The sequence below is a fragment of the Marmota flaviventris genome, chromosome 1 (assembly GCF_047511675.1).
Source record: "Marmota flaviventris isolate mMarFla1 chromosome 1, mMarFla1.hap1, whole genome shotgun sequence".
Classification (NCBI taxonomy): Eukaryota; Metazoa; Chordata; class Mammalia; order Rodentia; family Sciuridae; genus Marmota; species Marmota flaviventris.
In genome coordinates this window covers 38,840,345-38,867,929 of record NC_092498.1, presented here as the reverse complement: position 1 = coordinate 38,867,929, position 27,585 = coordinate 38,840,345, and positions in this window count along the sequence as shown.

Below are 27,585 nucleotides of genomic sequence, written 5' to 3'. Positions count from 1 at the left end.
GGGAAGAGGGGGGAAATTCTTATGTCTGATCAAGAAGCATTATTTATTTAAATAGAAATAATTTACAAATACATGCTAGAAAGGAATAGATAATAAGCTTTGCTTCACTGGTTAGATCCCTAATATTTCAGTGTTTGTATGTATGTAGAGTGACTAGTTCCTCTCAACCAGCTTGTGGAGAATGTGCCTTGAAAATCCACTTTGTGTCAGTGAAGCTTGCACTATGTAAAGGACAAGACAGTAGAGGAACATTTAATGCAGATGATACAAATCATGCATTTGGTCTCTGTGGGGTTTCAGCAATAGCCTTGGGATAAGGATTCTAATACTTTATGAAATAGGAAAATATTTCCAATTTTAATGTCATGATAAAATCAAGTTATATGAAATAAACAAAAATACACATTATGTGATCAGATGAATAATCTTCTAAATAGTAGATGACTGATATTATTGTTAAAGTGAGTAAGATTTTAACATTTCCTTGAGGAAGGAGAAAGCAAGATAATTATTCTTTCCATCATAAGACTGGCCAAAAGTAGAGATGAAAAACTGAAACAGGTAGAAGACTTTCTATTAATTGCTTAGTTTATTTTGTATTATAATTTTGAGAGATAAGTCAGTCTTCTGGTCTATGGATGAAGATACTGAGGTAAAAAGTTGGACATATTTAGAAAACATATTTCCAATATTCTTTTTCCTTGTTGGGCTTTGGCAGAAATTGATTAAATAAATTAAACACAGATTGATAGAGCCTCTTTATAAATTAAACACTTTAATTATTAGTGGGTATTACTTTTTTGGCTCACCAGATATAGCTACCACTTGATGCAAAATGTATCTTAAACAACCTCTCTTTGAAGTATATCTAGATATCTTGATAAGAAACAGGAAATAGATGAACACTTTAGTAAGATGGGAAATAGATCAAGCTACTTCTAACTGATGACATTAGTAAATCAGAATTGACCAGAAACAAATGCCCACTTTGCATCGTTATTGCAGGAATAAATAAGTCATTATCAACCAAGTATATCAAAATAAAGTATTATAATTGCCTTGGGTTAACATTTTCAAAATGCAAATAGACAATATGAATTATTACTAAGAAAAAGCATACAGAACAACAATCATGCTGAATATTCTATTATCAAGGGAAAAGGGAACAACTATTAACATTTGTTCCAATATTTTACATGCAAAATAATTCTTGCTATACTCTGATGTGTTAAAATGGAATCTCAGTCAAGATCTACTTCAGAATATTTTACCTTTGTAGTATTCATGATTCTAAAAATGTAGTAATAATGATTCTACATTTTTACATGTGCCAAAATTGCTATCCAGAAGTTAGCATACTTAAATGTTTTAATTTTTTTCAGGTGGAATAACAAGTTCCCTTAAAATACATAAAAGAGCAAAATAACTTCATAAACAATATAACAACTTTTCTATCTTCATGATTTTTAAGGAAATTTCAATAAATTTATCAAATTCTAATGGAAGAGTATGAAAGAGATACTACCTGTCTTTTCTACTATTATTATGAAAGAGATAATACCTCTATTTTCTAGTATGTTTTGGAATTTCATTGTCTATTCAAAAGTTTTTGAAGTTCAATAGTGACACAAAAATATTAACCAAGTAAGCAATGTAACAAACATCCTAAACTATGTGACCTCTTTAAAAAGAGCATATTCATATTCAGATAATTATGACATTTGCATTAAAATATATTCATATTTTAAAAGCAGTGAATATATTTTATTTTTTATTCAATAACTCAGGGATTATTCAATAGCTCTTAAAAGCATAGTGAAAGATCTCACTTTGTATTACAAAATCACTTCAAAGTAATCAAGTTTTCCCTTTCTTATCTCATTTATTCTTAAAAATTAGCACTAGGATGATATAATACAGAAACCCATAATCTACATATCATTAATAATTTTTTTCTCAAGTAGGCTTTGGCTAAAAAATAAACATCAATATCAATATTACGAGCCAGAAAATACTGAAGTTTTGCTGTATTTGGTGGTCTGTTTAGGAGCTCAATACTGATGGTAATTTAATGTTGAAAATGTAGAGATCAGCACTTACTCTACATTCTCTTTGAAGTGTGGGCTCTGTTCCCTTTAACATATAGGGGAGGTGATCAGTTTCACCCTTTGACATGAAAAAAATGCAGTTAAAAGACACTTTGGTGTCTCTCTATGGTTGGACTGTTGCTCATTCTGTCTGTGCAAAACTGCTTAGAGGGCTTAGAATAAATGGCAAAAAACCCTAAAGCTAAGAGTGATTTTAAAAGCGTGACTGACAAGGTAGTATTGTACCTAATAAAGCTGAATGATTATGCTAATATTTATAAATAATCAAAATGATCTTAGATCAAATGTTGATAATAATGTCAACATTTGATACTTGAAGTAATAAAAATTGAGAAAGAAATAGAAGTATATGCTTTTAGGTGTTTAACAGGATGCTTAATGAAAGAGAACATGATTTGTGAGAAAATCGGAAGCTTCCTCAATGTGATCAGATAACCACATTGAAACTTTCTTAGTTTTGCTTTCAAGTATGGAGGAAAAGTTATAAGACGACTTTTCTGAACACAGCTTTTTATTTTTTTACGCATTTTTTTTAATGGTGAGAAAGAGAACAGCAATCTTCCCACAAAGTTGACCTTCTAAAATAAATTTAAATTCTTAGCACGCTCTGTTTTAGGGCATTGCAGCATGGATCAGTAGAGCACATCCGATGGAAAGTTAGAGGATCAGAAGTTCGATTCCAGACTCTGTAACTAAAGTGCCGCATAATCTTGGGGGTTGTGAATAACATTCTGGAAGCCTGATTGCCTTCTCAATATTGCTTTGAAAGATCATATTAACTGATATTAGTAAAGATGACTTAATAAAATTTTTTAGTTTTTGAAAATATGGTAGATATGTAAGTATACTTCAATTTGAAAACTTTTGCAATCTGTGTGTACAGTTTTCACACAAACATGGATATCTGCTGCAGAATATCAAAATTTGGGACCAATGTATGAATGAAGGATAATGAAACAGGTATTCTTTGTATTGGTTAGAGGTTTGGGTTTGAAGTTAAGTTTTCATAAGCTTTAATCCTAGCCCTGCTTTTGTGCTTCCAATAACATGGTTTCATGTCTAGCCTCACATGATGGCTATGGCAGTTTCTAGTCTCACAGAGATAATGTAGGTCCTAATTAATATTTGCAAAACTGCTTAGGAGCCATGAATGAGAAGAGTTATGAAAAGGGAAGGCAATGTTGTTATTCTAAGAGGTGACTGCATATTGCCTTGCCTTACACTAATGTGACAACAGTATGTATTACTCCATCATTAATAATAAGTCTAGCAGAATTGCTATCTAATATGATTAGCATATTTAACATTTTTATGTTAATGAATTCACAGATAATGAATGCTGCTATTGGCAATGTCTATGTGCAAAGGAAACAAGCTATTACATGGTTTTCTGTAACTTTCTTCTGAATAAATGCTCCGTAGTCACTAATGGAGCAAAACAATCAGAATGATTCCTCTTTAGAAATTTGTGGCAATCATGGTTCCACACAACTGACTTAGTTCAAAGTGCAGAATGCTCCAGTGTCAATAGAATCTAACGTTTTTTGGCTATAAAACTGTGTATAGTCATATATGTATAGCCTTTGTTCCAAATAGTAATGCATTCCCTGGTAGTTACCAAAAGAATCAATATTAGCCATGAAAACTATGTAACTAAAAGTTGACCAATCATGGCACTAAAAATCCTATTTGTATCTTACAAACTCCAGGATAGTTTTGTCCACTAGAAAGTACTCTTTGTTTTTAAGGATTTTTTTTCAGCTAAGCATGTGAATTCTAACTCATAATATGAAAATAAACTAATTGTTATGCGACAGGTAGGTCTAACAGGATTTTAAATATCTCCAGAACCTGACCACTTTTCACCAGCTCTATCATCACAATCCTGGCTCAAATAACCATACTTTCTGTTCTTTACCTCTTGAAATTGAAAACGATTCCTACGTTTTTTTCCTACTTTGTATCCGTATCCAATGTAGTCTTAGCACTACAGCAAAAATGGTTTTTAAAATTAGATATGTCCCACATTTTGAAACGATATCAAAGTTCTTGGATTTATTTATTTTTTTCTTTTTCTTCATTTTTTTCCATTTTGTATTTCACTTTGGGAAGTTTCTATTAAATATCTTCAAGGTCACTGATTCTTGGTTCAGCTGTGCCCAGTGTGCAGATAAGCCTATTAATACCATCTTGTCTTCAGTTTATGGCTTAAGAGTTTCTGCTCCAAGAAAGATCTCAGCTTAAAATCTCTGGATTCACTTGTTTTTCTAGATTCAGAGTGGCAGTTTAGCTTCCTGATGGGCCCATGGGAAGTTACAGATTTTTGTTTTGTTCAGCTTTTTCTCATTATAAACATGGAAGACAATTTCCTAGCTTTTTTGCACATCAGTGCAGGAAGAAGACGTCCAGATTGATTTTTTTAATTATATACAATTATGTTATTAGAAGTGGCCCTTAATATACTCAGAGTGAATTGCTCAAGTTCTATAATAGGCTACAAGGCTTTCCGTCATCTGATTCTGCTGACTTCTACTTCCATTGTCCTTTAGGTTGCCCAATTTTTTTCTTTTTATTATTCATTTATTAGCTTTTAATCTACTAAGCAACTACTTGATTTCCGTGTCATATTGGTTGTTCCTGCCTGTCATGGTGGGGATGTACAAATTTCAAAAAGGCAGGGTTCTTTGGTTTCTTCCTGGGGGAAAAAAAAAAGTAAGCCTACAAAGGGACTAGAACATCATGTGGCATCAGCATAATCTCTATCTTTGTTGAATCAACAAATTCCTCTATTATTCTTAAATGTCCTCTGAAAATGGACACACCAAAATGAATTAGATGGTTGGTCTGATTTTTACTCAGAATAATTTTCTCTCTTTTTCACTTCCTTCTAAAGTGTTTCATTAAGGACATGCACATGAAGATATTTAATTTTTAGAATGAGCTATGAAATTTTTTGATAGAGACACACACAGTTTTGAGAGATTCTAATTTGGTAGTTTAAGCATGGGCCCAGTAAGTGTCTAAGTAAATAGCAAGTAATGATAAACAAAAACCTTCCATATTATTCAGGGATATATTTCCCACTTTAGTAAGGTTTTTATGAAAAGATATTTTTCCTTCAAAGTATTTCCAATTTTCTACCTATCCTTTACCTCACCCAACAGTACCATGAGCTACCTCATTGGTAAGCTGGGTAGTGTCTCAATCTCTTCTCTCTCTCTCCCCTCTTTGGAATCTGATTTCTAGTCAAGCATGACATTTAGTCTACTCTGAGCTGACAGGTATCTCAGGGATAAAGGCTCTGGAGCCCTCAATCCTATTGGATTGGCCACGTGCTGGGCCCCCAGAGGCACCAAAGTGTTTCTCATGTTGTAGGCACAGTTGAACTTGAAATTTGCTCCTAGTTTTTCTGAATAGTCAGCATGAAGTAAGTGAGGTAGCAAATTAAAATGAAAATACTCTTCTTCATTAATCATAAACAATTAGCTGAAAAAGCACATATTAACTAGGGAATTAAAATTTAGAAACTTTGGAAAAACATAAATATACATCTATGTACATAAATAAGAACTTTGCTGTATTTCTTATGATATTCTTTATTCATATATATATATATATATATATATATATATATATATGAATGACATAATGACATATGACAGTGGAATGCATTATAATTCTTCTTACATATACAGCACAATTTTTAATATCTCTGGTTACAAAGTATATTCACACCAATTCGTGTCTTCACACATGTACTTTGGATAATAATGATCATCACATTCCACCTTCATTTATAACCCCATGCTCCCTCCCTTCCCCTCCTACCCCTCTGCCCTATCTAGAGTTTGTCTATTCCTCCCATGCTCCCTCTCCCTATTCCACTATGAATCAGTGTCCTTATATCAAAGAAGACTTTTGGCATTTGGTTTTTTGGGATTGGCTAACTTCACTTAGCATTATCTTCTCTAACTCTGTCCTTTTAACTGCCAATGCTATAATTTTATTCTCTTTTATTGCTGAGTTATATTCCATTGTGTATATATGGCACATTTCTTTTTATCCATTCATCTATTGAATGGCATCTAGGTTGGTTCCACAGTTTAGCTATTGTGAATTGTGCTGCTATAAACATTGATGTGGCTGTGTCCCTGTAGTGTGCTGTTTTAAAATCCTTTGGGTATAGACCAAGGAGAGAGATATCTGGGTCAAATGGTGGTTCCATTCCCAATTTTCCAAGAAATCCCCATACTGTTTTCCATATTGGCTACACCAATTTTCAGTCCCACCAGCAGTGTATGAGTGTACCTTTTCTCCCACATCCTCGCCAAAACTTATTGTTGTTTGTCTTCATAATAGCTGCCATTCTGACTGGAGTGAGATGATATCTTAGAGTAGTTTTGATTTGCATTTCTCTAATTGCTAGTAATGATGAACATTTTTTCATATATTTGCTGATTAATTGTATATCCTCTTCTGAGAAGTGTCTGTTCAGGTCCTTGGCCCATTTATTGATTGGGTTATTTGTTCTTTTTGGTGCTTAGCTTTTTGAGTTCTTTATATACCCTCGAGATTAATACCCTCGAGACTAATGCTCTAATCTTGAGGGTATACAAAGAATTATATATCCTCTAATTAGTGTGAGGGGTAAAGATTTGCTCCTAAGATGTAGGCTCTCTATTCACTTCACAGATTGTTTCTTTTGCCGAGAAGAAACTTTTTAGTTTGAGTCCATCCCATTTATTGATTCTTGATTTTAATTCTTGTGCCACAGGAATCTTAGTAAGGAAGTTGGGGGCCTAATCCCTCATGATGGAGATTAGGGCCTACTTTTTCTTCTATTAGATGCAGGGTCTCTGGTTTTATTCCTAAGTCCTTGATTCATTTTGAATTGAGTTTTATGCATGGGGAGAGATAGGGGTGTAATTTCATTTTGTTGCATATGGATTTCCAGTTTTCCCAGCACCATTTGTTGAAGAGGCTATCTTTTATCCAACGCATGTTTTTGGTGCCTTTGTCTAATATAAGACAATTGTAATTCTGTGGGTTGGTCTCTGGGTCCTCTATTCTGTACCATTGGTCTACCAGTCTGTTTTGGTGCCAATACAATGCTGTTTTTGTTACTATTGCTCTGAGTAGAGTTTAAGGTCTGGTATAGTGATGCCACCTGCCTTCACTCTTCCTGCTAAGGATAGCTTTAGCTATTCTGGGTCTCTTATTTTTCCACATGAATTTCATGATTGCTTTTTCTATTTCTATGAGGAATGTCATTGGGATTTTGAAATTGCATTAAATCTGTATAGTGCTTTTGGAAGTATGGTCATTTTGATGATATTAATTCTGCCTATCTAAGAGCAAGGTAGATCTTTCCATCTTCTAAGGTCTTCTTTTACTACTTTCTTTAAGGTTCTGTAATTTTCATTATATAGATCTTTCACCTATTTCGTTAAGTTTATTCTTTAGTATTTTATTTTTTGAGGCTATTGTAAATGGTATAGTTTTCCTCATTTCCATTTCTGAGGATTTATCACTGATATACAGAAATGCCTTTGATTTATGGGTGTTGATTTTATGTCCTGATACTTTGCTTAATTCATTTACTAGTTCTAGAAGTTTTCTGGTGGAACTTTTAGGGTCTTCTAGGTATTGAGTCATATCATAAGCAAATAATGCCATTTTGAGTTCTTCTTTTCCTATGTGTATTCCTTTAATTTCTTTCATCTGCCTAATTGCTCTGGCCAGTGTTTCAATAACTATGTTAAATAGAAGTGGTCAAAGAGGGCATCCCTGTCTTCTTCCAGTTTTTAGAGGGAATGCCTTCAATTTTCTCCATTTAGAATGATGTTTGCCTGGGGCTTAGCACAGATAGCCTTTTTAATGTTGAGATATATTTCTGTTATTCCTAATTTTTCTAATGTTTTGAACATAAAGCAGTGCTGTATTTTGTCAAATGTTTTTCTGCTTCTATTGAAATGATCGTATGATTCTTTAAGTCTGTTGATGTGATGACTTACATTTATTGATTTCCATATGTTGAACAAACCTTGCATCCCTGGGATAAATCCCACTTGATCATGGTGCAAGATCTTTTTAATAATTTTTTATTTGATTTGCCAGAATTTTATCGAGAAGTTTTGCATCTATGTTAATTAGAGATATTGGTCTGAAGTTTTCTTTTTTTGATGTGTCTTTGCCTGGTTTTGGAATCAGGGTGATACTGGCCTCATAGAATAAGTTTGGAAGTGCTGCCTCTTTTTCTACTTCCTGTAATAAATTGAAGAGTATTGGTATTAGTTCTTCTTTAAAGGTCTTATAGAACTCGACTGTGTATCCTGGGGTTTTCTTGGTTGGTAGACATTTTTATGTAATTTTTAAATTTATATATGACAGCAGAATGCATTACAATTCTTATTCCATATATACAGCACAATTTTTCAAATATCTGGTTGTATACATAGTATATTCACACCAATTCGTGTCTTCATACATGTACATTGGATATTAATGATTATCACATTCTACCATCATTAATTACCCCATGCCCCCTTCCTTCTCCTCCAATCCCTCTGCCCTATCTAGAATTCATGGCATCTGCTATTTCATCACTTGAAATTGATCTGATTAAATTGTGTATATCATCCTGATTCAATTTGGGCAAATTATATGACTCTAGAAACTTGTAGATGCCTTCAGTATTTTCTATTTTATTGGAGTACAAGTTTTCAAAATAATTTCTAATTATTTTCTGTAGTGTCTATTTTGATATTTCCTTTTTCATCATGTATGTTAATGATTTGAATTTTCTCTCTCCTTCTCTTCATTAGCATGGCTAAGGGTCTGTCAATTTTATTTATTTTTTAAAAGAACCAACTTTTTGTTCTGTCAGTTTTTTTCAAGCATTTCTTTTGTTTCAATTTTATTGATTTCAGCTCTGATTTTAATTATTTCCTGTCTCCTGCTGCTTTTGGTGTTGATTTGTTCTTCTTTTTCTAAGGCTTTGAGATATAATGTTAAGTCATTTATTTGTTGACTTTTTCTTCTTTTAAGGAATGAACTCCATGCAATGAACTTTCCTCTTAGAACTGCTTTCATAGTGTCCCAGAGATTTATATACATTGTATCTGTGTTCTCATTCACCTCCAATTATTTTTTAATATCCTCTTTGATGTTTTCTGCAACCCATTGTTCATTCAGTAGCTTATTATTTAGTCTCCAGGTGTTGGAGTGGATTTTATTTCTTATTATATCATTGATTTCTAATTTCATTCCATTATGATCTGATAGAATGCAGGGTAGTATCTCTACTTTTTTAATATTTGCTAAGTGTTGCTTTGTGGCACAGTATATGGTCTACTTTAGAGAAGGATCCATATGCTGCCGAGAAGAAAGTGTATTCTCTGGTTGAAGGATGAAATATTCTATATATGTGAGTTAAGTCTAAGTTATTGATTGTATTATTGAGTTCTATAGTTTCTTTGTTCAACTTTTGTTTGGAAGATCTATCTAGTGATGAAAGAGGTGTGTTAAATTCACCAAAAATTATGGTGCTGTGGTCTATTTGACTCTTGAACTTGAGAAGAGTTTGTGGATGCTCCTTTGTTTGGGACATATATTTATAATTGTTAAGTCTTGTTGGTGTATGGTTCCCTTGAACAGTACTTAGTGTCCTTCTTTATCCTTTTTGATTGACTTTAGTTTGAAGTCTACTTTATTTGCTATGAGGATGGAAACCCCTGCTTATTTCCGCAGTCCATGTGAGGGGTATGATTTTTCCTAACCCTTCACCTTCAGTCTGTGGATGTCTTTTCCTATGAGATGAGTCTCTTGGAGGCAGCATATTGTTGGGTCTTTTTTTTTTTTTTTTTTTTTTTTTTTGATCCAATCTGCTATCTATGTATTTTGATTGGTGAGTTTAGGCCATTAACATTCAAGGTTATTATTGAGACATAGTTCATATCCCAGCCATTTTTGTTTATTTTTGGTATTTAATATGAGTTTTTTTCTCCTCTGATTATATTTTCCTTTAGTGTAATCCCTTCCTCTGCTGATTTTCATCATTGTTTTTCATTTGCTCTTCTTGTAATATTTTGCTGAGGATGTTCTGTAGTGCAGGCTTTCTAGTTGTAAATTCTTTTAACTTTTATCATGGAAAGTTTTTGTTTCATCATCAAATCTAAAGCTTAGTTTTACTGGATATAAGATTTTTGGTTGGCATCCATTTTCTTTCAGAGTTTGGTATATGTCGTTCCACAATCTCTTGGCTTTGTGGGTCTGGGTTGAAAAATCTGATGAAAAATTTCAAAGCATCAAGAATAAAAAGAAGATTCTGAAAAATGGCAAATGAGAGGCAAAAACTACAGGTCACCACCAAAGAACAAAAGTTAAACAGACATCTCATGTTTAAAATGGGCAGAAAAATTCTGAAAATGTAATATAACGTTAAATGCCTACCTCAATTGTGTTTTAATTACTCTTGATACTACTGTGCGAACAATAGGGAATCTGCTGAGATCCCTCTCTATATGTGATCTGATTCCTCTCTTTTGTGGCTTTTAAGATTCTATCCTTATTCTGTATGGTAGGCTTAGATCTGTTATTTTGTACACTTGGTGTCCTGTAAGACTCTTGTATTTGGTTTTCCAATTTGTTCTTCATGCTTGGGAAATTTTCTGATATTATCTCATTGAAGAGATTGTGCATTCCTTTGGTTTGGAACTCTGTGCCTTCCTCTATCCTAATAACTCTTAGATTTGGACTTTTGATGCTGACCCATAATTCTTGGATGTTCTGTTCATGGTTTCTTACTATCTTCACTGTGTGATCAACTTTATTTTCCAGATTGTACACTTTGTCTTCATTATCTGACATTCTTTCTTCCAAGTGATATAGTCTGTTGGTTATGCTTTCTATTGAGTTTTTTATTTGATTTATTGTAACCTTCATTTCAAGGATTTCTGACTTTTTTTTCTTCTCAGAGTCTCTATCTCTCTCTTAAAGTAATCTTTTGCTACCTGTATTTCCTTTCTTATCTTTTTGTTGGAGTGATCAATTTTTGCCTGTATTTGCTCATTTAGGGTATTCTTTAATTCACAGATCATTTTAATTATGAACCTTCTGAACTCCTTCTCTGACATTTTATCAACGTCACTGTCCATGGGTTCTGTTATTATAGTGTTTTGGTTTGCTGGAGGCACTTTCCTCCCTTGTTTTTTCATGTTGTTTATGTGTCTTCCTTTCTTGCAGTGTGGATCTGAGATATTATAGTTTCTTCCCTATATTCTTGTAGTACCTGTGCAGATTGTCTGTACCTCACCTTGATGTTGGTCTTCCAGAGCCTGCTGTGTTCCTCAATGAATGCTATTGCATCCTGGATCTGGGTTCTGCACAAGTTGGAGTGAGTGGATCTGGGCCGCTGGGCTTCACCTCCCTCAGTAATCTGTTGGTTGGAAAGGGCAGTCCTGTGCCAGAGGCGAGGCTGTGGCTGGTGTCTGCTCCACTGGGGGAGGGGTGGAGTCTTGGTCGCAGAGGCCAGTGTGGGTGGATCTGGGCCAGTGGACTTGACCTCCCATGGTAGTCTGCTGGTCAAAAGGGGCGGTCCTGTGCCTGAGGCTAGGCTCTTTCTTATAGTATTCTAGAAATACTAGGTTTATTTTTTAGAAAGATTTCCCTATTGTTCACACAGTGGTATAAAGATTAATTGAAACACAATTGAGGTAGGCATTTGCTAAATTAATATTATATTACATTTTCAGAATTTTACTCCCCATCTTAAACATGAGATGTCTGTTTAATTTTTATTCTTTGGTGGTAACCTATAGTTTTTGCCTCTCATTTGCCATTTTTCAGAATCTTCTTTTTATTCTTGATGCTTTGAAATTTCTCAGTATGTTCATTAAAATTCATCTTACTTCAACCACTTGTGGCCTTTCAACTATGATATCTCAGGACTCTTTTCACCTGTGGAAATTTCTTCACAATTTTTTTCTTTGATAAGACTTCCCACTACATTTTCTCATATTTGAATTTATATTTATTGACACAATTGACAATCCTTGGATATATGTTTTACATTTATTTGATCTTATTAGACTTTCCCACTGAAATGTTTTATATCAGGTATTACTCTTTTTTTTTCCATCGTAATACCTTCTTTAAACAAGAAAAAATAAAAAGAAAATCATTGTATAAACAGAGATGTTAAAAAGTACAAGGAATAGCAGAATAAAGAAGGGACTGAAAATCTCTATCTATCTTGCTAGAGTTTCAGCAAACAAGACCATAATGTTATATCCCATAGATAATCGCTTTTAAGTGATAAACCACAAGTGCAATCATTAGTATATGACCAATCACTTTGCTTTGAGATTGCAGAGAAAAAAGACCAGAAGTTGGGGCAAGAGACTTATTTTTGGGAGAATAGGGGCAGATTCTCTCAACCACTATTGAATATTGCTACTCTGTTAATAACACTATATCTATGTAAAGCATAAAAGTTTTTTTTTCCATAAATGAGATGAATGAAGCACTACTTTGGCATCTCCAACTGCACAATCACCCTTTCCCTTGCTTCTCCTATTATTTTTTGCTTGTTTTCTGGACTGGTGCCCTGATATTCATGGGTTTATATTGGCATAATATTTTTGTTTTAAGAGTTGAATTTCTTTAGAGCCAAATCCAGGAATCCAAATGTTCTGTTAGTGCTATGTGTTCAAATGGACAACTTTTACTACCAGCATGTTAGATTTACAGTGCTGGGCAACAGGCTGCTGTCACCATACATTCAGAAAGCATGTGTAACCTGCAGCAGTTCTTCCTTCCCAGGTTCATCCTCTGCATATTAGGATTCACTCCTCTTAGTAAGACTGTGTTGTCTTCTTGGTCCCATTGTGTCTGTACAGAGGCCTACAGTCTTTGTACACTTGTTTTCTGTACAGAATCTTGAATAGTTATGGGGCTTTGTGGAGGGATCCACTCAGTTCCTATTCTATTGATGAAAAGTTGGAGAATATGAAGGTCAGGAATCAAACTCATTCATAATATCCAGTTTTGGACTTCATCTCAGGCAGTTTAGGGGAATCTTATTTCTCTTTGAAGATATGAGCCCTTGGGCAAATCAGAAACAGAGTGGTGGATCTTCTCAGGCTCAGTGGAGACTGTCTTAGAGAATGGTTGGTCTTAGACATTGGTTTAGTTGTGTATTGTCTCTTGAGTTCTTCTAGTTCCATTTCCCCAGTAATCATATTTTAAAGGTCTATCTAAGAACTTCATGATCTACTTGTTACTTTTTTAAAAGCTACTGATTCTTAGTTTATGAATGCATGTCTTTTTACATTTCTTGGAGTAAACAAATTCATACCCCCTCTGTTTCTTAGATTGTGACTTTGCTCTGGAATCAGCTTTTCACTCTGCAAATGGTGACATTTGACTGTCCAACTGTATTTTCAAGTGAACATTTATAAAAGCAGGCCAGGAGTTCTATGTAACTTTATAAATGTGTCCTATGGCAGGTTTGGCTTTAAGATGAGTGCCATTTTTTGGGGACTGGCCTAAATGCCAGCAGGCAAAAGAGTTTACCCCCAGTACCAACATTCACCCTCCTCCCTTGCATTCCCCTTAGGTGGTTAATTGAATTCCTTTATAATACAACTTTACCATCCCCCCTCTAATGGCTGATGTCCTTTTCTCTGATTAGGAAGGAAAGTTTGAGGCTGATAAATAGTTTAGTATATAAAACTTTAATTAACATTCTCTCTTTAACTGTACAGACTCTTTCCTGCATCTGATTCTGCTCACAAAGTCAGCTGCTTTGGCTTTCTTTTCTGTACATCATTTCCCAGTATTTTTCTCATCATCAGAGATATGTTGTGCATTTAAATGATTCTAAAACATTACTATTATTTGATAGTGTCTTAGGAAAGAGGAAATATTAAATAGTTTATTTTTATAGCTGTCTTGACTGCATGCTTCTCAATATATTATTTTCTTGTGATTAAAAAAAAATCACTTTGGGGCTGTGATTGTAGCTTGCTTAGTGGTTGAGAATGCTTGCCTAGAATGTGTGAGGCACTGGGTTTGATCCTTAATACTACATAAAAATAAATAAATAAATAAAATAAAGGTATTGTTTCCATCTACAACTAAAAAAAAAGGAAAAAAAAAAGATCACTTGGTTGTCTTCAGTATCTGGGGTTGAAATTCCACTGTGGAACAGTAATAGAAGAAAAGAGGGGCAGACAACTGATTGTTTTTGAGTAGCCGCTATATTCTACACATTTTTTTTAGATGTAAGAAGCAGCAAATATTATACCTTAATTAATTAATTAATTACTTTATTAATTTCATAAATGAAGCAGGGCACACAAAGAATCATGTCTTAAGGTTAGCACTTACTATTCTTTCCCTACTCATTGCCATCTACACATGATGCAAGCATCTGCAAATCTAGACTGAGTTTTTCCTGGTATGGTTTATTGTGCATGTAATTGCAACACAATTCTTTCAAAACATTACTTCAGAGACTTCTATAACGAACTGATTCTGTAAAAATAAAGCCATTTTAGAAATCAATTAATATAAAATATCACCAAAATCTCAAAGCATAATTTTAATATTAAACATATCAATTTGTTACAGTGCTTTGCAATAATATGAGGAAGCTCTTTTTCTCTTAATAACTATGTTAATACTGCTATTTTCCATTTTGAAGATGAAATTGAGTCAGCATCCTATGCGTCATGTTCTCCTAACTCTTTATAAATTAAATTCAGCTAGTTGTTTTCTTTTCCATTGGTGCTTTCAGGAGTTCTAAGCCATAACTGCACTTTCTTTAGCCTCAATCCTTCTATCTTGCCCAGGAAAATGCAGGTTATATTATGGGAAAATGCCTCATTTCTTATTAAAGTTACACACTACTGACAGGGAGATCGAGAGGAATCTATGATACAGCACACACTTTGACCAGGTTCTCTTCTTTTAAATTCTGCTTTGTACTTTGTGCAGTTTTAATTCTAAATGGATTTTAAACATTTATTCTTTGTATCATAGTTCTAAAACAGTGAAATTCTTGAAGTTTGAGACTTTATTCTCAGGATTACCATAATCTACTTGATGATATTTTTAAAACAAAAAAAAATATTGAAAGCCTCATCAGATTAATATTAGAAAAATTGTTTTGTGTGAAAATTATTTTTTAAAATTATTGGGATTATTTAATATTTTTAATGTTAGTTTATTCAATACTTTTGAGCAAGGAAGTCATTTAGCATATTTTCATAGGCCTTTACCTAGTTTTCTAGTGCCAATTAACTAGATTCAGCATAGTTAATAATGACAAGTAGGTCATTTACTTAGCTTTCCTTGGGGCTCTTGGCATTTTTTTTCTCAATATTTCATCCTTTGTCATCAGTGTAAATAATGAGACATTTGAAAAGATGATTAATTTTTAAGTTCTCTTAAAAGCAATAAAAATCAGAGTGATTATCACCTCTATTTAATAATCCTCTTTGCTTCTCCTCCCTATGTCAATGCTATATCTGAAATTTACTGTCTAATTAGTATTAAATATTTTACACACACTCTCCCACAAGAGGGCCAAGTGTAATTTCACCAGCCAAGCTAATATCCAATAAAATATGAGGTTTTATTAGCTATTATTTGGAGGGTTGTGGTACAACTCAATTTCCTTTAAGTTTCTACAGAATATTTTAGTGGGAAAATGTTAGGGAATCAATTGACTGTCCACTCAATATAACCCTTCATTCCTTAGTATCACTCCTGGTTGTCATCTATCCTTTGCTTGACTGTTCATGATGTTTATTTTCTCTTACTTGTGATGGCCTTTTCCAATATGGGATAAATTTAAAGGATAAGAAAGCTATAACCTAAATCTGCCACTCTATCACTTCAGTCTATAAGTTTGTGTACCATGATGTCACATAAAATGTTTATTTTAGAATACTTTATTATGCCTAACATTTATGATAATATAAAGGGCAAATACATGTGTGGCTACCTGAAAGAAATGAAGAAAACATAGTAAACTTTTCAATGAAGAAGCAGAGACAGGGATGATGTGGTTTCTGTTCTCAATAAAGTATCAAATAAAAAAGGTTATTTGATTATGAGGTTGATTAAATATACCTCCAGAGAATATATTTCTGATTTATTTAGACTAAGGAAGGTAGAAGAGAAGGTGTTGCTTCTAAGATGGTATTTTCTAAGGAGATCCAACATGGCGACCGGCGGGGAGGCAGCGCTTTCAATACCTCCACAATAATGGGGTCAGAGAGACGCATTAATACGATTAGATTCTACCTGCTGAGAAACTTCTAGCAAAATTCCACTGAAGAGAGACTGGCCGGGAATTAGTAAGATTTTTGAAAGTGACAGTTTGCCCCAGAAGAGTGAATCTCCTCCACGCAGCATGGAGGTCCAGATCCGCTGGTCGCCCGCGCGACCCAGCGACCATCTGCCGCCCGCCCGCACAGAGGCCCCGGCCCGCGCGACCCGGCGACCGGCAGAGGCGGCCTGCACGACCTGGCGACCAGCCTCTACGGCGCAGGGACTCTAGGAAGAGGTCTCTAGCCAAGCCTTCATGAAATAGCGAACCGGGAACTGAAACCAACCAGAGACAGATCAGTCCTACCCCTCCCTTCGGACACTCCGGCAAGGAGCCTGGGGCCCGCCATAGCAGAGAGGTGATGTCACTGACGGAATTCCTTCCCAGCAGAATCCACTTTAGCAGGTGTGTGACTCCCACCCCCTCCAGATACAAGCAGCCAGGAAACCTCGAGAATCTCTCCTGGGGCGTGTCTTTAGGGAAGCAGAGGGGATTCCCGATTCCCAACTCCCCTTATCACCAGCGGCGACACCCAAGGTCTTAGCCACCAGTTTCCGGGGGCATGCCCACCAAAGGGGTCTGGAAAAATTAAACTGTTGTTCCCAGATCACCGCACCACAGCACTGGGGCTTAGATAAATGACAGAGAGAGTGCTCAGTCGTTCAGGAAATAGGACACGCGGTGGGGCTACAAGTGTAACCAGATCCTTGGCTGGCTGGCAGGAGGAAGGGGGGAGGGGCCGGAGAAGTGATACGGCTCTGGACTAATAGGATTGAGAGACTCCTAGGAGCCGCCTTTCAGGGATTGCTGTCGGCACATAGAGGGCAGAAGCTCATCTCGGAGGGCACAGCTCCGCCTACTGGAGGAGAAGAAAATGGATCTCTAGGACTTCAATTTTTTTTTTTCATTTTTCTTTTTCTCTCTTTGTTCTTTTGTCCCTTTTTCCTTCTGTCTTTCTTTCCCGTTTCAAGTTTTATTGTTCTTTCCATTCTCCCCTAACCTATCTATCTATCTCTCCTTCTTTCTTTTTAAGAGCACCCTCCTTCCCCTACCCCCCAACTTTCATCCCAAGCATTACGTCTTCCATTACATGTAATTGTCTAAATGCAAATAGGTGAAGGTTTCGAGGCTGTATATAGGGCTTCTAAAAACCTAGCTACTACCAAATACCCTGATCCAATCGCCTGTTAGTATCCCCCTTCAGTAGAGAAATCTTCTAAAGTAGCCAAGAATACTAACCCTCATACCATCATAGCACCTAACCTAAATATAAAGTCATAAGAACAAACAACAAATCACTATATGCATACAGAATCTGGAAGCCTTTTATGAATTGAATGAATCAGCTTTAAAATACAATAAAGCCCAACATTTCTAGGCATAGTCTCCCAACACAAAGAAGAGACAACAGAGATATACAAAACCAAAACAATTTATAGGAGAAAGCAGAAACACAGCAGTCAAACAGAGCTGGAAAGTAACCGGAACAACATGAAAAAACAAGAGAAAAAAGGATTACAAACAATGCAGGACAACTTAAATCTACAGGAGGACCTAGAAGCATCAGAAACATGGACAGGGAAAGAACTCAAGGCATACCTAACTCAGATGGAACGGAATATTAGAGAAGACATGAGACAGCAAGTCCAAGCAATGAAAGTATATTTTTAAAATGAATTAAACAAACAAATTTAAATGGCAAAGAACGAGCTTTACCAGGAGATAGAGATTTTAAAAAAAATCAAACAGTAATCCTAGAAATGCCGGAAACCATAAACCAAATTAAAAACTCAAACGAGAATATTACAAATAGACTAGATCAAGTAGAAGTCAGAACATCAGATAATGAAGACAAAGTTTATCAACTTGAAAAGAATATAGTCAACACAGAAAGGATGCTTAAATCTCACGAGCAATCTATCCAAGAGATATGGGATGTCATAAAAAAACCAAACTTGAGAGTCATTGGGATAGAAGAAGGTATAGAGGTTCAAACCAAAGGAATGGACAACCTATTAAATGAAATAATCCTAGAAAACTTCCCAGATATGAAAGATGGAATAGATTGCCAAATCCTGGAAGCCTACAGGACCCCAAACATTCAAAACCATAATAGACCAACTCCAAGACACATAATTATGAAGATATCCAACATACAGAACAAGGAGAGAATATTAAAAGCTACGAGAGAAAAGAGGCAGATTACATTCAGGGGTAAACCAATTAGGTTAATGGATGATTTTTCATCACGGATGTTGAAAGCAAGAAGATCCTGGAACAACGTATTTCAAATGCTGAAAAATAATGGATTCCAACCAAGAATACTGTATCCAGCAAAGTTAAGCTTCAGATTCGACAATGAAATTAAAATATTTCACAATAAACAAAAGTTAAAAGAATTCGCAGCCAGAAAACCAGCACTGCAAGGCATTTTGAGCAAAATACTACAAGAAGAGGAATTGAAAAATAGCACCCAAAACTAACAGTGGGAAGTATCTCAGTAAAGGGGGAGAAAAATAGCCAAAGAGGAAAAACTAGCCAAACTAAAATAAATAAATAAATAAACATGACTGGAAGTACAAACCATATTTCAATAGTAACCTTAAATGTTAATGGCTTAAATTCACCAATCAAGAGACATAGGCTAGTAACCTGGATTAAAAAAAACAGATCCAACAATATGCTGCCTTCAGGAGACTCATATGATAGGAAAAGACATACACAGGATGAAGGTGATAGGTTGGGAAAAATCATAGCACTCACATGGCCCTCGGAAGCAAGCAGGAGTGGCCATACTCATATAAAATAAAATCAACTTCAAACCTAAGTTAATCAAAAGGGATAAAGAAGGACACTATATACTGTTAAAAGGAACCATCCACCAACAAGACATAACAATTATCAATATGTATGCACCAAACAATGGTGCTGCAACGTACATAAAACAAACTCTCCTCAAGTTCAAGTGTGAAATAGACCACAACACAATAATTATGGGTGACTTCTACACACCGCTCTCTCCATTAGACAGATCCTCCAGACAAAAGCCGAATAAAGAAACTATAGAACTCAATAACACAATCAATAACCTAGACTTAACCAACATATATAGAATATATCAACCATCATCAAGTGGATACACGTTCTTCTCAGCAGCACATGGATCTTACTCAAAGATAGACCATATATTATGCCATAGGGCAACTCTTAGTAAATATAAAGGTGTGGAGATAATACCATGCACCTTATCTGATCATAATGGAATGAAACTGGAAATCAATGATAAAAGAATGAAGGAAAAATCCTGCATCACCTGGAAAATGAGCAATATGTTACTGAATGATCAATGGGTTACAGAAGACATAAAGGAGGAAATCAAAAAATTCTTAGAGATAAACGACAATACAGACACAACATGCCGGAATCTATGGGACACAATGAAAACAGTTTTAAGAGGGAAATTCATTTCCTGGGGTTCACTCCTAAAAAAGAAGGAAAAACCAACAAATACATGAACTCACACTTCATCTCAAAACCCTAGAAAAGGAAGAGCAAAACAACAGCAAAAGTAGTAGAAGATAAGAAATAATTAAAATCAGAGTGGAAATCAATAAAATTGAAACAAAAAAAACATTGAAAAAATTGATAAAACTAAAAGTTGGTTCTTCAAAAAAATAAATAAGATCGGTAGACCCTTAGCCAGGCTAACGAAGAGAAGAAGAGAGAGAACTCAAATTACTAACATACGGGATGAAAAAGGCAACATCACAACGGACACTACAAAAATACAGAAGATAATTAGAAAGTATTTTGAAACCCTATATTCCAATAAAATAGAAGATAGTGAAGATATCGATAAATTTCTTAAGTCATATGATCTGCCCAGATTGAGTCAGGAAGACACACACAATTTAAACAGACCAATAACAAAAGAAGAAATAAAAGAAGCCATCAAAATACTACCAACCAAGAAAAGCCCAGGACCGGATGGGTATACAGCAGAGTTCTACAAAACCTTCAAAGAAGAATTAATACCAATACTTTTCAAGTTATTTCAAGAAATAGAAAAAGAAGGAGCTCTTCCAAATTCATTCTATGAGGCCAACATCACCCTGATCCCGAAACCAGACAAAGACACTTCAAAGAAAGAAAACTACAGACCAATATCTCTAATGGACTTAGATGCAAAAATCCTCAATAAAATCCTGGTGAATTGAATACAAAAGCATATCAAAAAAATTGTGCACCATGATCAAGTAGGATTCATCCCTGGGATGCAAGGCTGGTTCAATATATGGAAATCAATCACTGTTATTCACCACATCAGTAGACTTAAAGATAAGAACCATATGATCATCTCAATAGATGCAGAAAAAGCATTTGAAAGTACAGCATCCCTTTATGTTCAAAACACTAGAAAAACTAGGGATAACAGGAACTTACCTCAACATTGTAAAAGCTATCTATGCTAAGCCTCAGGCTGGCATCATTCTAAATGGAGAAAAACTGAAGGCATTCCCTCTAAAATCTGGAACAAGACAGGGATGCCCTCTCTTACCACTTCTATTCAATTTAGTTCTTGAAATACTAGCCAGAGCAATTAGACAGACAAAAGAAATTAAAGGCATAAAAATAGGAAAAGAAGAACTTAAATTATCACTATTTGCAGATGATATGATTCTATACCTAGAAGACCCAAAAGGGTCTACAAAGAAACTACTAGAACTAATAAATGAATTCAGCAAAGTGGCAGGATATAAAATCAACACGCATAAATCAAAGGCATTCCTGTATATCAGCAACAAAACTTCTGAAATGGAAATGAGGAAAACCACTCCATTCACAATATCCTCAAAGAAAATAAAATACTTGGGAATCAACCTAACAAAAGAGGTGAAAGATTTATACAATGAAAACTACAGAACCCTAAAGAGAGAAATAGAAGAAGATCTTAGAAGATGGAAAAATATACCCTGTTCATGGATAGGCAGAACTAACATCATCAAAATGGCGATATTACCAAAAGTTCTGTATAGGTTTAATGCAATGCCAATCAAAATCCCAACGGCATTTCTTGTAGAAATAGAGAAAGCAATCATGAAATTCATATGGAAAAACAAAAGACCCAGAATAGCAAAAGCAATTCTAAGCAGGAAGAGTGAATCAGGAGGTATAGCAATACCAGATTTCAAACTGTACTACAGAGCAATAGTAACAAAAACAGCATGGTACTGGTACCAAAACAGGTGGGTGGACCAATGGTACAAAATAGAGGACACAGAGACCAATCCACAAAATTACAACTTTCTTATATTTGATAAAGAGGCTAAAAGCATGCAATGGAGGAAGGATAGCATCTTCAACAAATGGTGCTGGGAAAACTGGAAATCCATATGCAATAAAATGAAGATGAACCCCTGCCGCAGTCTGGCTGGGCACAATCAGGAGCCACTTGTCAAAAGAAAAACTAACTTTATTTTTAGAACCACACACGCCAAACAAAACAGCCTCTCAGGAAAAACCCTCAGAGCCCCAACTGCCACCACCGGCTTTCCACAAGCCTCTCTCTCCAACAACACAAGCCTCTCTCTCCACCTCCCACAATCCTCCTGCTCTTGAGGCCGATTGGCTGGGTCACGTGGGCGGAGCCAAAAAAGTCCCCCAATGAGCAGCTCCGTGGTCTGAAAGGGCAGGGAAACAGCCCAATGAGCATCACCGCAGAGAAGCCAATCAGCTAGATGTTGCTGGGGACGCTGTGAGCCAGTCATCAGCCAGCAGCTGGAAGTTTGCTGGCAGCTGGAAGTTTGCTGGGGCCCCTTCGGCTGTGGCCCCTTCGGCTGTGGCTGTCAACATCTCCCCCTCTCTGTTTAAACAAAAAGCATGTGGCTTAGGGACCGTACCTGCCTTAGGTTGTCCAATAGTACATATGGTCCTTACCCGTTAGGTTGGTACCATTGCAATTGGATCTTACCCGTCACTGACTACCGGTCCAGTACAGCCACACCTGTGGAGAGGTCTTTGTACCAGCGGGGGGGTGAGGTTCTTAGCCTCACCTCTGTTGGCCCCCAAATTTTAGCTGGACGATCATGACAAGCAGAAGGGAGGAAGATACACCAAGCCAATTGACGGCTCCTTTTGGAAAAATTGTACCACCGATGACATCATCAGCAAAAATACCCCAACACTACCACAAGTCGCTGCACCAACAGATAGTTCACAATGCATACAGGTGAGTTCACAATGTGTCCAGGCAAGTTCTGCAAGCAGTTCAGTGATGGCTATTGCAGAAGCTGTAGATTGGTTTTATCTTTGACTTCACCAGCACTGAGATGAAGATAGGAATTCTGGCAAGAATGGCTAAAGAAAAAATTATGTAACATTACAGAAGGCACTAAAAGAAAACAATTTTCCTAACAATTTACATTGTCTTCACCGGCACTGGGATGAAGATAGGAATTCTGGCAATAATGGCTAAAGAAAAAATTATGTAACATTACAGAAGGCACTAAAAGAAAACAATTTTCTTAACAATTTATATTGTCTTCACTGGCACTGGGATGAAGATAGGAATTCTGGCAATAATGGCTAAAAAAAAATTATGTAACATTACAGAAGGCACTAAAAGAAAACAATTTTCTTAACAATTTATATTGTCTTCACTGGCACTGGGATGAAGATAGGAATTCTGGCAATAATGGCTAAAAAAAAATTATGTAACATTCCAGAAGGCACTAAGAGAAAACAATTTTCTTAACAATTTACATTATCTTCAAGAGAATTATTAAATATAATGAAAAGGAAAGGTAAAAGTAAACAAACAGATCTGTTAACCTCCTTTTTTGTTCACATATTAAAACAATCCTCAACAGTTGTTTACCCAATTTAAATTAAACCATTTAAATCAAGTGAATATAAAAATAATTGGATCCATTTTTTCATGAGCGCTCATCATATATGATATATGGACATACGTACATTCAAACATATAACACAAAACACAAGTGTGCACACATAATATAATACATACAACACATAACATAATAGTAAAGGCCTTATAACTTTTTACAGGTGAAATTTCCATTGCAATGTTTAAAAACTCTATAGTCAAAAAATAGAACTGATCAGCAAAACATTAACCTAGTTCTGTATGAGCTCAAAAAACAAAATAGAATGTGGGAAAGGGCAATAATAAAATTGATATTGAAAAAAGCATCCTGGTTCTATCGCAGATGTAAGGATAGCCAAACTGGAGTTTTGGATATCAGCTGTTATGGACTTGAATCAAATCATCTTCTTTTTGGTCTGTAGAAATCGCTTTAGTTAATCTCTCTGGAATCCAAATCGGCTGCTGTTCTCCCTGTGGAAACACACAAACAGGCCTCCGACTCTAGACAATCACTGGGTCAGGACCTTGGTTAATCTCTCTGGAATCCAAATCGGCTGCTGTTCTCCCTGTGGAAACACACAAACAGACCCCCGACTCCAGACAATTACTGGGTCAGGACCTTTCCATTGTCCTGTTAGAATATCCTTCCAAAGTACCTTGGGCTTATGCACATTTTTTGGACACATATGCCTTTCCGCAGCACTAAGTCCTGATGAATCCAAATTTAAAAAGTTTAGAGTAAAAAGGGTTATTTTAAGTTTATCTTTGGGGAATATATACCCCTTCCCAATTCCGTCTTTTTGCTTTAATAAGTACATTTTAATAGTTTGATGAGCTCTTTCAACTATGCCTTGTCCCTGTGGATTGTATGGGATTCCTGTTATATGAGTAATGCCAAATGTTGAGAAAATTGTTTAAAAGAGGTAGAAGTATAACCAGGGGCATTATCTGTTTTTAACTGTTTTGGAACACCCACAGTGGCAAAATTTTGTAAGCAATGAGCTATAACATCTTTAGTTTTTTCTCCAGCATGAAGGGAGCCCATCAAAAATCCAGAGGAAGTATCAACTGTAACATGCAAATATTTTATTTTTCCAAATTCTGGCAAGTGTGTGACATCCATCTGCCAAATATGGTTAGGTATCAATCCTCTAGGATTGACTCCAAGATTAACTTGTGGTAAAAAGGTCACACAATTTTGACATTGTTTTATTATATGTCTGGCTTGTTCCTTAGTTATTTTAAAACGCTTTTGTAAAGTATTAGCATTGACATGGAACCGTTTGTGAAAATTTATAGCTTCTTCAAGTGTAGAGAAAATATGTATGTCATGTGTAGTTTTATCTACTAAATCATTGCCCAAACTAAGGGCTCCAGGCAATCCTGTATGTGCCCTGATATGTCCTATAAAGAATGGATCTTTTCTGTCCCAGATTAGACTTTGTATAGTGGAAAGCAAAGAGAAAACAGTAGAGGAAGGGGAAATCCTACCAGCATCTTCAAGGGATACTATAGCATTAACTATATACTGACTATCGGAAAATAAATTAAATACAGAATCTTTAAACATCACAAAAGCTTGTAATACTGCATTAAGCTCTACCTTTTGAGCTGATTGTTTGGGTACTAAAAATGTAAAAGTTTGATCAGGTGTAACTATTGCTGCTGTACCATTATTTGACCCATCAGTGAATATATTTGGAGCATTCATGATAGGTGTTTTTCTTGTCATTTTTGGAAAAATTACAGGATGCGATGACCAAAAAGACAATAGAGGATTAGATGGTAAGTGGTTATCAAATGAAACATTAGATTTGCACATGATTATTGCCCAAGTATTTAACTCATTAGCTAACTCATCAATTTGATTCATAGTATATGGAGTAATAATTTTATTGGGAGAAATTCCAAACACTCCCTTCGCTGCTTTTATTCCTTTGAGTATTAATTGTCCTACAGCCTCAGGATACCTAGTAAGAATAGTGTTAGGAGAATAAGATAAATGTATCCATAATAATGGACCTTCTTGCCAAAATACTCCTGTAGGAATATTTTTTGTTGGTAGTACAATAAATAATAAAGGCAAGCTTATATCAATTCTATCCAAATGCATATTTTCCATATATGTTTCAATGATTTTTAATGCCTTTCTTGCTTCAGGCGTTAACATTCGGGGTGAATTTGGATCTGATGGACCTTTTAGGATATCAAATAAAGGTCCCAACTCTCCTGTTGGTATACCTAAATAAGGCCTTATCCAATTTATGTCTCCTAATAACTTTTGAAATTCATTAAGTGATTTGAGTTGATCTACTCGTATTTGAATTTTTGGTTGCCGGACCATGGTTGAGGATAATAGAACTCCTAAATAATTAATTGGAAAATTTAATTGTACTTTATCTATTGCTATCTCTAGATTATAATTTTTTAATAAGTTTGTAAGTGTGGCATAACATTCTAGCAATGTGTTTTTAGCTTTGTGTGCTAATAATACATCATCCATATAGTGAAATATTTGTAGTTCAGGATTTTGATTTCTAAGTGCCTGGATTGCTTTGTTAACATAAATTTGACACATAATTGGGCTGTTAGCCATCCCTTGAGGGAGTACTTTCCATTCATATCTCTGATCAGGACCTTCATGATTCAGTGCAGGGATAGTAAATGCAAAACGTGGACTATCCTCAGGATGAATTGGAATTGAAAAAAAACCAGTCTTTAATATCTATAACTAAAACATACCAGGTTTTTGGCAAAGCAGACAACTGAGGAATCCCTGATTGAGCAGGTCCCATAATAACCATCTCATTATTAATGGCTCTTAAATCTTGCAATAATCTCCATTTACCAGATTTCTTTTTGATGACAAAAATGGGAGTATTATGGGGAGATACAGAAGGTTGTATGTGTCCTTCCTCTAATTGTTGTTTGACTAGGTCATGGGCTGCTTGTATCTTTTCTTTAGTCAGGGGTCACTGAGGAACCCGTACTGGTCTTTCTGATTTCCAAGTAATTTTTATTGTCTCAGTGGCCCTTTCTGAAAATCCAACCCATGTCTCCTGTTCCTTGATCTATTTGTATTGGTGCTGCTATACCTTGTTCTTGTTTTTCTAATCTTTTTCCTTTCCTAAAACCTTGTCTAGTCATAATAGTGGGCACATTAGGATTGATGTTATTTGTTAATGTCAAACCTAATTGATCTAGGACATCTCATCCCCATAAATTTACGGGAAGATGATCCAATACATATGGCTGTATAGTTCCTTCACATCCTTCAGGATCCTTCCAATCTAATACCATTGCACTTCTATGGGGATTAGTCGCCACTCCTAGGCCTCGAAGCGTTTGAGTGGCTTGTTGTAATGGCCAATGTTTTGGCCATTCTTGACGAGAGATGATGCTAAGGTCTGCACCTGTATCCAGTAGTCCATTAAATTCATGTCCTTGAATATTTAGTTTTAGCATGGGGCGAGAATCTAAATTTAAAGAAAGCATAGCCCAATCTACACCTGTGGAGCCTAATCCCTTGGAACCTCTTTCTACAGTACGACTGGAAAATTTATCATGTAGGCTGGGTATTATTAGTAACTGTGCTATTCTATCTCCTGGTGAAATTACCGATATACCCTTTGGAGAACTGGCTATAATTTTTATTTCACCTTCATAATCGGGATCAATTACCCCAGAACTTATCATAAGTCCTTTTAGAGTAGAAGAGCTGCATCCTAATAATAAGCCTACTGTTCCTTTGGGAAGAGGTCCTTTCACCCCTGTGGGAATGATTTGAACTCCCGTCTCTGGAGTTAGTACTGCTCTGGCGGAGGCGCAGATGTCCAACCCTGCGCTCCCTCTGGTTTGTCTGATGAGGGATCTGATGGACAATGTGTCCTGGGAACTACCCTGATGGGGTTGCTGGGTTCCTCCAGTGCTCCGTATATTTGTGGTTTTGGGCCCCGGAGCATTGGGCCCCCTTGTCCATTTTTTGGCAATGGAGCCCGATGCCTTTCTCCACGATATCGTGGATAAACACCTGGTCCTTGTTCGGTTTTTGATAATGGAGTACCCTCTATGGTGGTTTGAGAAAGGCATTCATTAGCCCAATGTCTCCCTCTATGGCATCGTGGGCAAATACCTAGTATTCTACTCCTTTGATACCTAGTTTTGTTAAACCCTCCTCCAATGGGGCAATTCCTTTTAAAATGTCCTGTTTGTTCACAATTGTAGCATGTCTTGGCCTGGCATCTAAAGCCTGT